Source organism: Mya arenaria, chromosome 9 (assembly GCF_026914265.1).
Source record: "Mya arenaria isolate MELC-2E11 chromosome 9, ASM2691426v1".
Lineage (NCBI taxonomy): Eukaryota > Metazoa > Mollusca > Bivalvia > Myida > Myidae > Mya > Mya arenaria.
In genome coordinates, this window is record NC_069130.1 from 72982259 (window position 1) to 72995602 (window position 13344).

Sequence of the window (13344 nt, forward strand, 5' to 3'; positions counted from 1 at the left end):
CCATTATTAGCATGATCATTTCTTAAATATTTCCTGTTAGGGTAAGTCCTGAGTTTACATAAACACTACGTTACAATACCTCCAAGATAATCATTGCTATCCCTGTTGTGTCCGAGATTTGACAAGATTCATACGCCCCCTGACTATTACATGCACTTAAAACACATACCCTAGCTTTAAGATAAATTACCCTAACTCTGTCAGCATCACTATCCCTGCTCCACAAACCCATCTTGTATAGTTCCCATAGGTCTGGACATAATCTTTTCAATCATCTTTAGCCTGCTTAGCTTGCAGCAAACCATCCCTGACATACTCTCCTACCAGGTCTGAGGACAAATATTTGAATGCTCACAGTCAAAATGAAGCTCATTTGAAGCAATCATTAAATACACACAGAATGGCCCATGATGCTTTCAATACAACATAAGCTCTGAAATTATCTTCTCTAAAGCCATGGTGAAAATATCAAAACAACTACATGTGTATGAAACAGATAAAACCATGCGGTTACCATATGAATCTCTTAGGCCATACTTGCTGACATATCAAGAGTTAGAAATGAAGATGAAACACATTGGCTTATCCATGAATCAACAAGACAAAGCTTCAAGTTTTGCAGTACTATTAGCCAGACAGTGTTATTCATAAGGTTCTTGAAGTTCTAGTCCTCTCTTAAGGTCAACTTCTCATCCCTCTGTTATGAAAATGCTGTCCACCCACTCAATGGCCTGGTCTGCTGCAAAGCCACTCACTCTCAGTGTGTTCCGCACCTGCCTCCACTCACTTAAGATCTTGTTTACTGGAAGATGGAAGTGCTCAGCCAGGTCTGAAAGGAAATATAATTTACACATTGACTATAAAAACTATTCCATTAACATTATCATATATAAAATAAAGAAGGCTGTTTAGTCAAGGCATCTTTCTTTCTAAGCATGCACATTTTTTTTTTCTGTTTTACTCATAATTACCTTAATGCCATTTTCCCCATGGCAGGTTGTCTCGCCCCAAGGAACTTCCGGGGGTTGAAGACCTTTAGCTTCTGGAAATTTCCCAACAATTTTAGTCAGGAAGGGACTTAAGATCTGCAAATGCACAACAATATCAACAACTTTACTTTAAATTATCTAGATAACTTAAACAAAAGAAATTTAAAATTAGAACGAGATGCATTATATCTAACCTTCTATTACATATATTTTTTAATAAAAACATCAGTAAAAATAATATGTTCACAGAGTTGTACATGGAAATAACTTTTCATGTGTTTCATCCAGTCCAGTAACAGGTTGACAGAGGTCAGTGATGGCAGCTCTGATGGTATCTGCCTTCTAGTCAACAAGAGACAGCACGGACAAGAACTCCGTTCTGCTAGTCCCATCCTTCAGATACACGAGTGTTAAATACAGAAAATGTAATAATGCATAATAAAGAAAACAACCATAGTATTTTCAAATGGTATTCATTTACAAAAATGATTGACAACATTTAGTAACTATGTACCTGATGTAGACAATCATCTCATTAATGATGGAGACATCTGTTGTCTCATCCACCATGATGACATTATCACATACCATGGGGATTTTCCAATATCTTCCAGTAGGGTGTCCCTCAACAATCGCCCAAAAGTTAGCACTGCTTCCTGGATGAGTCTTTGTGATTCCCGTTGTCATTGGTGCCTTGGTGAAGGTTGGCTAGGATGTTAACTCCCTGCAGCTGGCCTGAATAACATTCCATCACATTGTAGCAAACAAGATGAAAACAAGATTTCATTGTCTAAGGTAATTACATGTACATTGGTATGTGCTTATTCTTTTTGTAAAGAATAACATCTAATATTAACTTATATTATGACAATTGTAATATATGTACATTGTAAGTGCAATAAAATAATTACTTCAATCATTTATGACAGCTGTATACATGTACATTGTTAGAGCAAAAAAAAATAATTGTAAAGAATAACAAATGGAATCATTTTTTTTTTCAGACAGATGTATTTAAACTGTAAGTGTGATAAGAAAATAACACCGATAAGTGAGATAATGCTGTCTCAGTTCAGTAACCTCCATCAACCTCTTTCAGCCGAAATACAAGTTTAACTGTGTTGCATTCATGGAATACCTTTTTGAAACCAAATATAAGGGATTTAAAGAGCAGTGTTCTCAATAAGAACCGGCTGCCGGCCAAATGGCAATATGGCTGGTTCAAATTTGGAAAACTAAATGAATTTTTAGTAGAATAAGTAGAAGCTGGTCGTTTACTTTACTATTTGAGACGGTTCAACCAAAACTTATTGAGAACCCTGACAGAGTGCAGTAGAGTAGACATTAATACTATACACAATCCTAAATTAAAGCACATATTAACTCAGAAACACTCCTCTTAGTAGAAGAAATAGCACCATCTACTCACTATTTCTAGTTCACCACTTCAAACAATTTGATAGTCGGTTTGTTCTGAGGCACACATTCATACCACAACTGTGAATAAGGACATTTCTGGCAGTTTCATACTGTACATGTATCTGAAGAATTTTTCTTAGATTTTAAATCACCCTCAGCTCTTCAAACTGCAGAATCTTCTACCTTTGACGAATTACTTTCTGTACTAGACAAATCAAAGTCACTGTCAGTCAATGAAAAAACAAACTTAAGTTTTTTGCTATCACTTTCTGTAAGTCTTGCATCTGTTTGAATGATGTAATGTGCAATTTACTGGAAGTGAAATATGCCCGTGGTCGGTTTTAGCTCCTCGACTGACCGTTTCTTTCGTCTGAATCGTCCCACATCTTCCAAAAACCCCTCCACACAAACCACCGCAGAGTCTGCCACAGCTAATTCGCCCAGGTATAATTGCCGCCCTGCGCGCATGAACTTCTGGTAAAATCCCCACCAAATGCCCCCGCACCACCAGGGGACCAGGTCCATTCCCCACTATTTTTGATGTGAAGACAAACCACCGCATTCACCCGGCACTGTGGGGCCACCTGGAAGGTTAAATCATGGCCCATTTCCCAAGCTATCCCCAGTAAACCCCTGGACCTTGGGGGGGGGGGGGTCTCAATTGACTGGTGCATTATGATAACCTGATGAGACACATGCACCGATTAGTCCAATAAATGTACGTCGATTGATTTTTTTTAGATTTTTAATATGGCAATCCTTCACGACGTTAGGGATTGGAAGAATCCCGTATAACACGTCTATTATTTTAGACTAATGCCCGTATAACACGTCTATTATTTTAGACTAATGCACCGATGTGAAAAAAAACAAAACAAAGTTACGGCCTACCAGAGTCAAACAAGAATAAACAATCCCAAATTAGTCACAAGTGTCAACTTAAAATTAGATATTTTTTTTAATCAGTTCACTCCAGCAACTCGATAAAAACTAAAGAAACTGTTTTTTGTTTTGTTTTATATATGCTACTCACGACGCCCATATAAAGAACAGCCAATCAAAATAAAGTTTGAATGCAATGACCCAATACGCAGCAAATACATACACATGTACATAGAAAGTGTGAGGGTACGTTACGCTGTAAATAAGTATAATTATATTTAAAGTTTTAAAAATGCGATGATGAGCTTTTAATGACAGCAAATGAAAACTTAATAACTAGGGGAGGTAATCGTGCGGCGGTTACATTACACTTATCATAGTGGCTTCCAGACAATTCGGCCCCTTACAAATCGGTTCCTAGTTGAAACGGTAACCTTTTGGGCCCCTTACCAAATCGGCCCCATCCTGTTGACGTTTCGGCCCCTGATGACAGAGACTTTCGGCCCTTATTATTTATTTTGTTTTATATTCTAATTTACAAGAGGTTTAAATCAGAACAGTACCTAAATATGGAACACCCGTTACAAAAGCATTAAATTTCCGAATGTGATCTGTTTATTTACGATTTTAATCAATATAGACGCTTGCCTTAAATACATGTTCCAAATAACACAATACTCCGGTAAATATTTAAAATGCTGCTATCATTCAATGTTGTTCATGTTCAAATGTCAATACATGGCACGCGGGGGAATGACTTCATGCTTGCCAAAATTACAGCATACTGGCACAGTCTGTATTTTTTTTTACTTAAATCGTCAAATTTTACTGACAAGAATGGCAAAACGAGAAGCTGGAAAAAAATAATTAGTTTACTTAAACAAAACATGTAGCAATAATTTTAAAAGGTAACTCAAAAATAAATAACGAATTAAAACTGTTCCATATTTAGGTACTGCAGGGACAAAAATGGCAGTCTTTGACTGTGCGGTTAATAAAGTACTATTCATGCAGATTGAAAGTATCATGAAAAACACCATTTATATCAACCAATTGGTCTTGAATCCTAGTATGCTGATGAAAAATTTTGTTGCTGTGGTGCAAATCTAACTAAAAATATTTTAAAAAAGTGCCGAAAGTGTTCCGATTTAGGTACTCAGCCAGTATGTGTTTTACATAAAGTCCACTTAAAAAAACAGGATTAAGTATCGCCCGCCGTAGATTGCACCAACATTGTTCATGAACTCCTCTTATGGCGAGTTGTCACATTCCACACATGTGTCAGACGTCGGAATTTATGACACTTCACGAGTTTACAAGTTTATCCGTCTACTGGTACACTCAGGTCACCAAAAAATGACAAAAAGTACACAGCAACTTAACTTAATCATGAAGAAGTGTGCATTTTTATATTTAAAATAAGTAGGGTACATACTTCTTTAAACTGAACTAGATGATTTTAAAATCCGTAGTTTTTACAACTATTAATAAAAGGTTTAGATTTAATTATTTTTTTGCAATCTTATCAATATATTTCATGAATATATGTCTATTTGTGACATTTACAGATCTCATGTACAACTTCTTTTGAAATAAAATTTGACAATTTATATGTTTTTTCCTTTATATTCCAAGTAAAAATAAGGGGCCGATATATCTCAGTTAGAATTTAGTAAATGGCCGAAACATCTCGAGTCAATTAAATTAAGGGGACGAAATGGCAGGGCCGAAACGTCGTAGGGGCAAATTTGGCAGTAGGCTGATTTGTTAAGGGGCCGATTCGTCTCGCTCCCATCATATTTACTTTCATCTAAAACTAGATACCGCATCTTTTGGTTTCTTTGAAGCACAAATGATTACGATTGAATATCGGAATGTTCAAAAGAAATTTCAATTTGATATTTAACTTTCATGAATGCCTTATCTTCAAAGTGCAACTTCGTTCGGATATCTTAGACAACTGCCATATTACAGCAAAAAAGCACGGAAAAATTATATTTGAAAAAAATAAATAAGCGTGATTCGAGTGTTGCTTATAATTTATTTATTTTTTATCGAAACGAGAATACATTTTTTTCTTTCCTCCGGAAACTAGATTCCTGAGTACTCCATAGTGAGCGCGAATCCCAGCCCTGCCATTGACTAACTTGTGTAATACTGATATATTCATTGCAGTACTCTCCACTATTGAAGCCCCTTATAGCCCAGTCAAAGTGTCACAATCTGACCGCAATATAGCAACGTTGCGGCACGTGGTATAACGTGGTTGTGACACAACGTAAACATAACGCGTCCTGTCGGCTAGTACGTTTTTTTCCTTTAATGGACTTGTTGTGCTGCCGGTATGCTACGTCGTGACCCCGCTGCACCCTCATTTTCCTGTCACGTAATGACACGCGGTGTCACTATGTTATACTTTGAAACACGTTATATTACGTTATATGCTGCTGTTTGCTACGCTGAACGAGGTTGTGTATTACGTTATGCGCTGCTGTTTGCTACGCTGTACGAGGTTGTGTATTACGTTATGCGCTGCTGTTTGCTACGCTGTACGAGGTTGTGTATTACGTTATGCGCTGCTGTTTGCTACGCTGTACGAGGTTGTGTATTACGTTATATGCTGCTATTTGCTACGCTGTACGAGGTTGTGTATTACGTTATACGCTGCTGTTTGCTACGCTGTACGAGGTTGTGTATTACGTTATGTGCTGCTGTTTGCTACGCTGTACGAGGTTGTGTATTACGTTATGTGCTGCTGTTTGCTACGCTGTACGAGGTTGTGTATTACGTTATACGCTGCTGTTTGCTACGCTGTACGAGGTTGTGTATTACGTTATACGCTGCTGTTTGCTACGCTGTACGAGGTTGTGTATTACGTTATACGCTGCTGTTTGCTACGCTGTACGAGGTTGTGTATTACGTTATGTGCTGCTGTTTGCTACGCTGTACGAGGTTGTGTATTACGTTATGTGCTGCTGTTTGCTACGCTGTACGAGGTTGTGCATTACGTTATGCGCTGCTGTTTGCTACGCTGTACGAGGTTGTGTATTACGTTATGCGCTGCTGTTTGCTACGCTGTACGAGGTTGTGTATTACGTTATACGCTGCTGTTTGCTACGCTGTACGAGGTTGTGCATTACGTTATACGCTGCTGTTTGCTACGCTGTACGAGGTTGTGCATTACGTTATGTGCTGCTGTTTGCTACGCTGTACGAGGTTGTGTATTACGTTATGTGCTGCTGTTTGCTACGCTGTACGAGGTTGTGTATTACGTTATGTGCTGCTGTTTGCTACGCTGTACGAGGTTGTGCATTACGTTATATGCTGCTGTTTGCTACGCTGTACGAGGTTGTGCATTACGTTATATGCTGCTGTTTGCTACGCTGTACGAGGTTGTGCATTACGTTATATGCTGCTGTTTGCAACGCTGTACGAGGTTGTGCATTACGTTATATGCTGCTGTTTGCAACGCTGTACGAGGTTGTGCATTACGTTATATGCTGCTGTTTGCAACGCTGTACGAGGTTGTGCATTACGTTATATGCTGCTGTTTGCAACGCTGTACGAGGTTGTGCATTACGTTATATGCTGCTGTTTGCAACGCTGTACGAGGTTGTGCATTACGTTATATGCTGCTGTTTGCAACGCTGTACGAGGTTGTGCATTACGTTATATGCTGCTGTTTGCTACGCTGTACGAGGTTGTGCATTACGTTATATGCTGCTGTTTGCAACGCTGTACGAGGTTGTGCATTACGTTATATGCTGCTGTTTGCTACGCTGTACGAGGTTGTGCATTACGTTATATGCTGCTGTTTGCTACGCTGTACGAGGTTGTGCATTACGTTATATGCTGCTGTTTGCTACGCTGTGCGAGGTTGTGTATTACGTTATATGCTGCTGTTTGCTACGCTGTACGAGGTTGTGTATTACGTTATAAGGCTGTTTGCTACGCTGTACGAGGTTGTGTATTACGTTATATGCTGCTGTTTGCTACGCTGTACGAGGTTGTGTATTACGTTATATGCTGCTGTTTGCTACGCTGTACGAGGTTGTGTTATGTTCCAGTCACGTTCAGATACTCATGATAGCACGTTATCTGACATTGCGTTATGCTCTATAAGCATTTATTCGTAGTTGACTCTGTTATGAGTGAAAACAAAGTAGAAGTATTTCAGTCTAATTTAAAAACAACACACAAATTTGCACTGTACATCCACTAAAAGACTTACGAATCATAAAAGAATTAAGGCGTTGTGGAAAGGCATTTTCCTTTGTAAAGGGCCTAAGCACCAGGGGCCGTATTCAATAAGCAACTAAGATTGAACTTAAATTTAAGATTAGAAACTAAGCGTTTTGATTGGCCTGTAAATTTGACCAATAGGCTGAATGTGATCACTGAGGCATGTCTAGGATAAGATCAATATTTGATACTAGCTCAGACGCTACCATTGCAAGAAAAAAATACAAAGAAAAAAGGGAAAATATTAAAAACTTACATAAAATTGACATCGTTGTGTACAACTCATTGGATCTTACTTACTGATGTATCACATCCCTTAAGTCACATGCAGCTTTCGCAGTTTATGCGCATTTGTTCACTTCAAAGTTTAAAAATAGCGTCTGTATATATATTTGTACTCTTAAATTGGGAAACAATTGTGCGCTATTTAAACGGGGAAATTCAGATGAGACAGCAACATGATTGTTGCGTTTATTCTTTGTATCATGTAAAATGATGTATTATCGGCCTCTGAGTAGCTCGCGTTGACAATTCTAGGCATGTTTGGAGGAAAAACTGTATTTGCCGGTTGTTGGACCATCTGGTGTCTAGTCCCTTTAACATCACGAACCTTTTTCTTTTTTCAAAAAGACACAAATTTCGCAGTTGACAATTATTCAGTATTGTGTATAACGTCATTGTTTGTACTAAATTGCTATGCGACAGAAATACTGGTAGTATACACTGAAAGTAGTACAGTTATTTTCATACATTGTCATATATCTATACCAAACCCCAGATGTACTTAATCATACAGCAAAGGGAGGTAACGGATACTAACGCCGCGTGAAGGTTACAATGCAGTTATCTCGCTCGAGTAACAATATAACGTGATCATTCCAGGCTCATTTAAAGCTCTACATGTTGGAAAAGTTTTACCTTTTCGATGTTGGTAAAATATATAATATTCATTAATCATGCACAGCGTAAAAACATACTTAGTATGGATAAGACTCTAGTGTCAAAGGTATTTCCATATAAAAACACAAAAGCCGAAGATTTTACCATTGTTGTGAGGTTATTTGTGACCTATATATTTGATCATCCAAATACTAAACGGAAACGTCGAACCTGAAATACGACGTCAGTCTTTTGCGTAAAGTACGCATAATTAATGCTATATTAAGTTTTAGTGGCGATGCGTTGCAAATGTAAAATAAACTGACAACTGTGTTTAAAATGGGCTTATTAATGTATGGTTCTTGATCTATCCAAGAACTTGAGGAAGACAACATTCTATTTTTCAGTGACACTAAACACATTCCAAATGATCAACCATTATAATTTATAAGACCGTACATACCGTTGAACATGCTCAAACAGTGCGTTATTACAGGTCATAACAGGTCTGACACAACGGTACGTTATTTCTCGATCGAAACGACATAAGAAATAAAATAAATATAATTACATGTATAATGTCATGAGAACAGGCTTGCACACTCATAACACAAAAAATTATTAATTTACCTACGATAAAGAGGAAGCCGTGAATTATCTCTGATAATGAAGAAGCCGTGATTCACCTACGATAGCTAGGAAGTCGTGATTCATCTGTGATTACGAGGAAGGCGTGATTCACCAACGATAGCTAGGAAGTCGTGTTTCATCTGTGATAACGAGGAAGGCGTGATTCACCAACGATAGCTAGGAAGTCGTGATTCATCTGTGATAAAGAGGAAGGCGTGATTCACCTACGATAGCTAGGAAGTCGTGATTCATATGTGATAACGAGGAAGGCGTGATTCACCAACGATAGCTAGGAAGTCGTGATTCACCTGCGATAACGAGGAAGTCGTGTTTCACCTCTGATAACAAAGAAGCCGTGATCCACCTGCGATAACGCGGAAGTCGTGTTTCACCTCTGATAACAAAGAAGCCGTGATCCACCTGCGATAACGAGGAAGTCGTGTTTCACCTCTGATAACAAAGAAGCCGTGATCCACCTGCGATAACGCGGAAGTCGTGTTTCACCTCTGATAACAAAGAAGCCGTGATTCACCTGCGATAACGACGAAGTCGTGATTCACCTCTGATAACAAAGAAGCCGTGATCCACCTGCGATAACGCGGAAGTCGTAATTCACCTCTCATAACAAAGAAGCCGTGATTCACCTGCGATAACGACGAAGTCGTGTTTCACCTCTGATAACAAAGAAGCCGTGATTCACCTGCGATAACGAGAAAGTCGTGTTTCACCTCTGATAACAAAGAAGCCGTGATTCACCTGCGATAACGCGGAAGTCGTGTTTCACCTCTGATAACAAAGAAGCCGTGATTCACCTCTCATACCAAAGAAGCCGTGATTCACCTGCGATAACGACGAAGTCGTGTTTCACCTATGATAACAAAGAAGCCGTGGACAACCTGCGATTACGAGGAAGTCGTGTTTCACCTCTGATAACAAAGAAGCCGTGATCCACCTGCGATAACGCGGAAGTCGTGTTTCACCTCTGATAACAAAGAAGCCGTGATTCACCTCTCATACCAAAGAAGCCGTGATTCACCTGCGATAACGACGAAGTCGTGTTTCACCTCTGATAACAAAGAAGCCGTGGACAACCTGCGATTACGAGGAAGTCGTGTTTCACCTCTGATAACAAAGAAGCCGTGATTCACGTAAGATCGTAAGCAAGTCGTGATTCACCTCTGATAAGAAAGAAGTCGTGATTCACCTGCGATAGCGAGGAAGTCGTGATTTACCTGCGATAGCGAGGAAGTCGTGATTCACCAACAAACACGAGGAAGTAGTGATTCACCTGCGATAGCGAGGAAGTCGTGTTTCACCTGCGATAGCGAGGAAGTCGTGATCCACCTGCGATAGCGAGGAAATCGAGATTCACCAACGATCACGAGGGAGTCATGATTCATCTGCGATGGCGAAAGTCGTATTTCACCAACGATAGCGAGGAAACCGTGGTTCACCTACGATAGCGAAGAAACCGTGATTCACCTACGATAACGAGGAAACCATGAATCACCAATGAAAATGCGGAAACCGTGATTTACCTACGATAGCGAGGAACCGTGATTTACCAACGATAACGAGAAAACCGTTATTCACCAACGATAACGAGGAAGCCGTGATTCACTAACGCATACGAGAAAGCCGTGATTCACCAACGATAACGAAGAAATCGTGATTCACCAACGATAACGAAGAAATCGTGATGCACTTACGCTGACGAGAAAACCGTGATTCACGAACGATAAAGAGGAAGGCGTGATGCACTAACGAAACCGAGGAAGCCGTGATTCATCTACGATTATGAGGAAGCCGTGATGCACTAACGCTAAAGAGGAAGCCGAGATTCACCAACGATATCGAGGAAGCCGTGCTTCACCAAAGATAACGAGGAAGCCGTGATGCACTAACGATAATTCACTTACGATAACGAGGAAGCCGTGATTCACCTACGATAACGAGGAAGCCGTGATTCACCTACGATAACGAGGAAGCCGTGATGCACTAACGATAACGAGGAAGCCGTGATTCACCAACGATAACGAGGAAGCCTTGATTCTCAAGTGTTGCCAGGCTAGATCTTTACGAAAAGCTTCCGATTCCGCGGCTTCATGTCGCACTGTATAGGGCACTGTTTTAGAACTCTTCATTTTACAGGGTACACACAAGTCCTTCCGTTATACAACTTATACAGTCATAAATTCATTCATAGCCATATTTTCGCACCTTTTAATGTGATGACCAAAGGTGTTACTATCATTGTTATTATAATAATACATTTATTTATAGAATATTTGATAATAATATAAATAAACTGAACAAGCAATAAACGGAAGGCAGAAAGTAATACCAAATCGCTTAAATAAGGCAATTTACTCATTTTTTAGGAATTGTCATTCCTGACTTGTGCCTCTTAAATATGATATTATATCATGTCGACAAGAAGTTGGTCGACGTAAGCCAATTACAAAGATGTTGACAGGACCCCTCCTTGCCTAACATAACGTCAAATGGCTCTGATTTAAGTCCTCGTACTCTTACCACACATTTCAGGTCATTGTACGAGCTCATTAAAAGTCGCAGACATTTACCAGTGTATCCGGATTTGCCTAACTTGAAGAAGAGTTCCATGTGCCAAACGTGGTCAAAGGCAGCTTATAAATAAATTTATATTTAGCCATATTTATTTAAAAGGACCTTCCATTAATAACCCCGTTAGATTATCCTTTATTACTACTATTCATATAAGCTAATATATGTGAATACACAACTCTTAACTCTATAGTATTTGTTTGCTTGAACGGTCTTTCATTGCTGACGTCCTTGACGAAAACCAGACTTGTTTTGGTTAAACGTAAACTTAAAAAAAAGGTAACTGAAATAATACTAAAACGCTGAAAACTGTGGCGGTGTAGAAATACTCCTACCGCATTTATATTACCTTGTTCATGTACATCATGTATATCATATACCTTAATAATTGTTTACTCTTTATAGTTTGTCAATGATTTTCCAATGAAATACTATTAGTTTCCTGAATTGGCTTGTCATGAAAGCTAAAACAAATCCACCGACAGTTGACGATATCGAGTACTTTTGCCGTGTGAAGGAGAAATGCCACGTCTCGGAAATTCGGGGGAGGGTCTTCAAAAAGATCCGTTTTAAATGATATAACATCGCATTTTCACTCAAAACCTCTGTTGGAACATTTCTCTATTTGTAGATATTGGTTAGTAATGGAAAAATGAATTTAATTTTGAAGAAAATATTTATAGAGATTATAATTCCACAAAGTAAAGAGCAGGGATCTGAGGGCTGCGGCGCCCATACTTAATGACGTCATGATTTCACCCTTAAGGTGGTAAACAGACACTGATGCGATTACAAGCGTGCAAAGAACAATTAACATTTGTTTTTTTCAAAAACAGGCGCAAGTCACTGCACAGAATGAGATCAAGGAAATCTTTATAGTTCATACACTCGTGTTTTTTTTTTTTAATGTGGAGAATCCCCATAGAATTGAATCAGCGCTATATATTATGGTCAAGAAAGACCATTCGTGATCATAGTTTTTACGATCGAGTTGTTTCCCTTGCATGAATAGAAAAAACCCCACATGATTTGTCTGTTTTCAAATGTCACTTGCGCAAACGGACGGGGGCAAAGGAGCGAATGAAGTTACCTCCGCTCCTTTGCCTTAGTATTCCGTAAAGATTATTTGTCGTTTACTTCTGTGGGTACATTTTTACGTGTTGGTACATTTCCTATCTTAACGCTGCACTCTCAAAGATTATCTGTTTATACAACTTTTTTTTATTTTTTTTGTCTTGGAACGAGCATTTTTTTGTGCAAAAACCAGTGATAAAAGACTGCTGACGAAATATCAGATCGCATATTTTCATAATTCCGTTCCAAAACGAGTGTTTTTTGGCTTTAATCATTACTTACGGTTTAAGAAAAATGATAAAATATCAATTTTAAACTTAAATATATAATGTGCAATCGAATGTTTGACATCAGTCTCATATGAGTGTTTTCCTTGGATTTTCGAATTAATTGGCTCGTTCTTAGACAAAAAATAAAATAGTTGTCAAAACGTTCGATCTGTGAGAGTGCAGCTTTAATTTCACTTACTCATTAATACATGTACACGCCTAGTCATATCTCATAACCTATAGGTCTAACAGGTGTTTGAGTCTAGACTACATGACTGGTAATGAACAAGGAAGTTAGACATAAAGAAATAAAACAACTGAAAATGTAGCTTTAAACGGTACTGTAAATGTGATTTCTATAATTTTCCATTGTT

The 13344-nt window shown here is 38.7% G+C and overlaps 1 long non-coding RNA gene across 1 annotated transcript; it reads right to left on the bottom strand.

Annotated features, from left to right (window-relative positions):
* Window positions 1-212: 212 nt before the first annotated feature.
* On the bottom strand, window positions 213-1086 carry LOC128246967 (uncharacterized). Its single transcript, XR_008263414.1, has 3 exons — window positions 972-1086; window positions 756-829; window positions 213-329 (listed from the first exon to the last, which is right to left on the bottom strand). It is a non-coding gene; the product is annotated as an uncharacterized LOC128246967 (long non-coding RNA).
* Between the last annotated feature and the right edge of the window lie 12258 nt (window positions 1087-13344).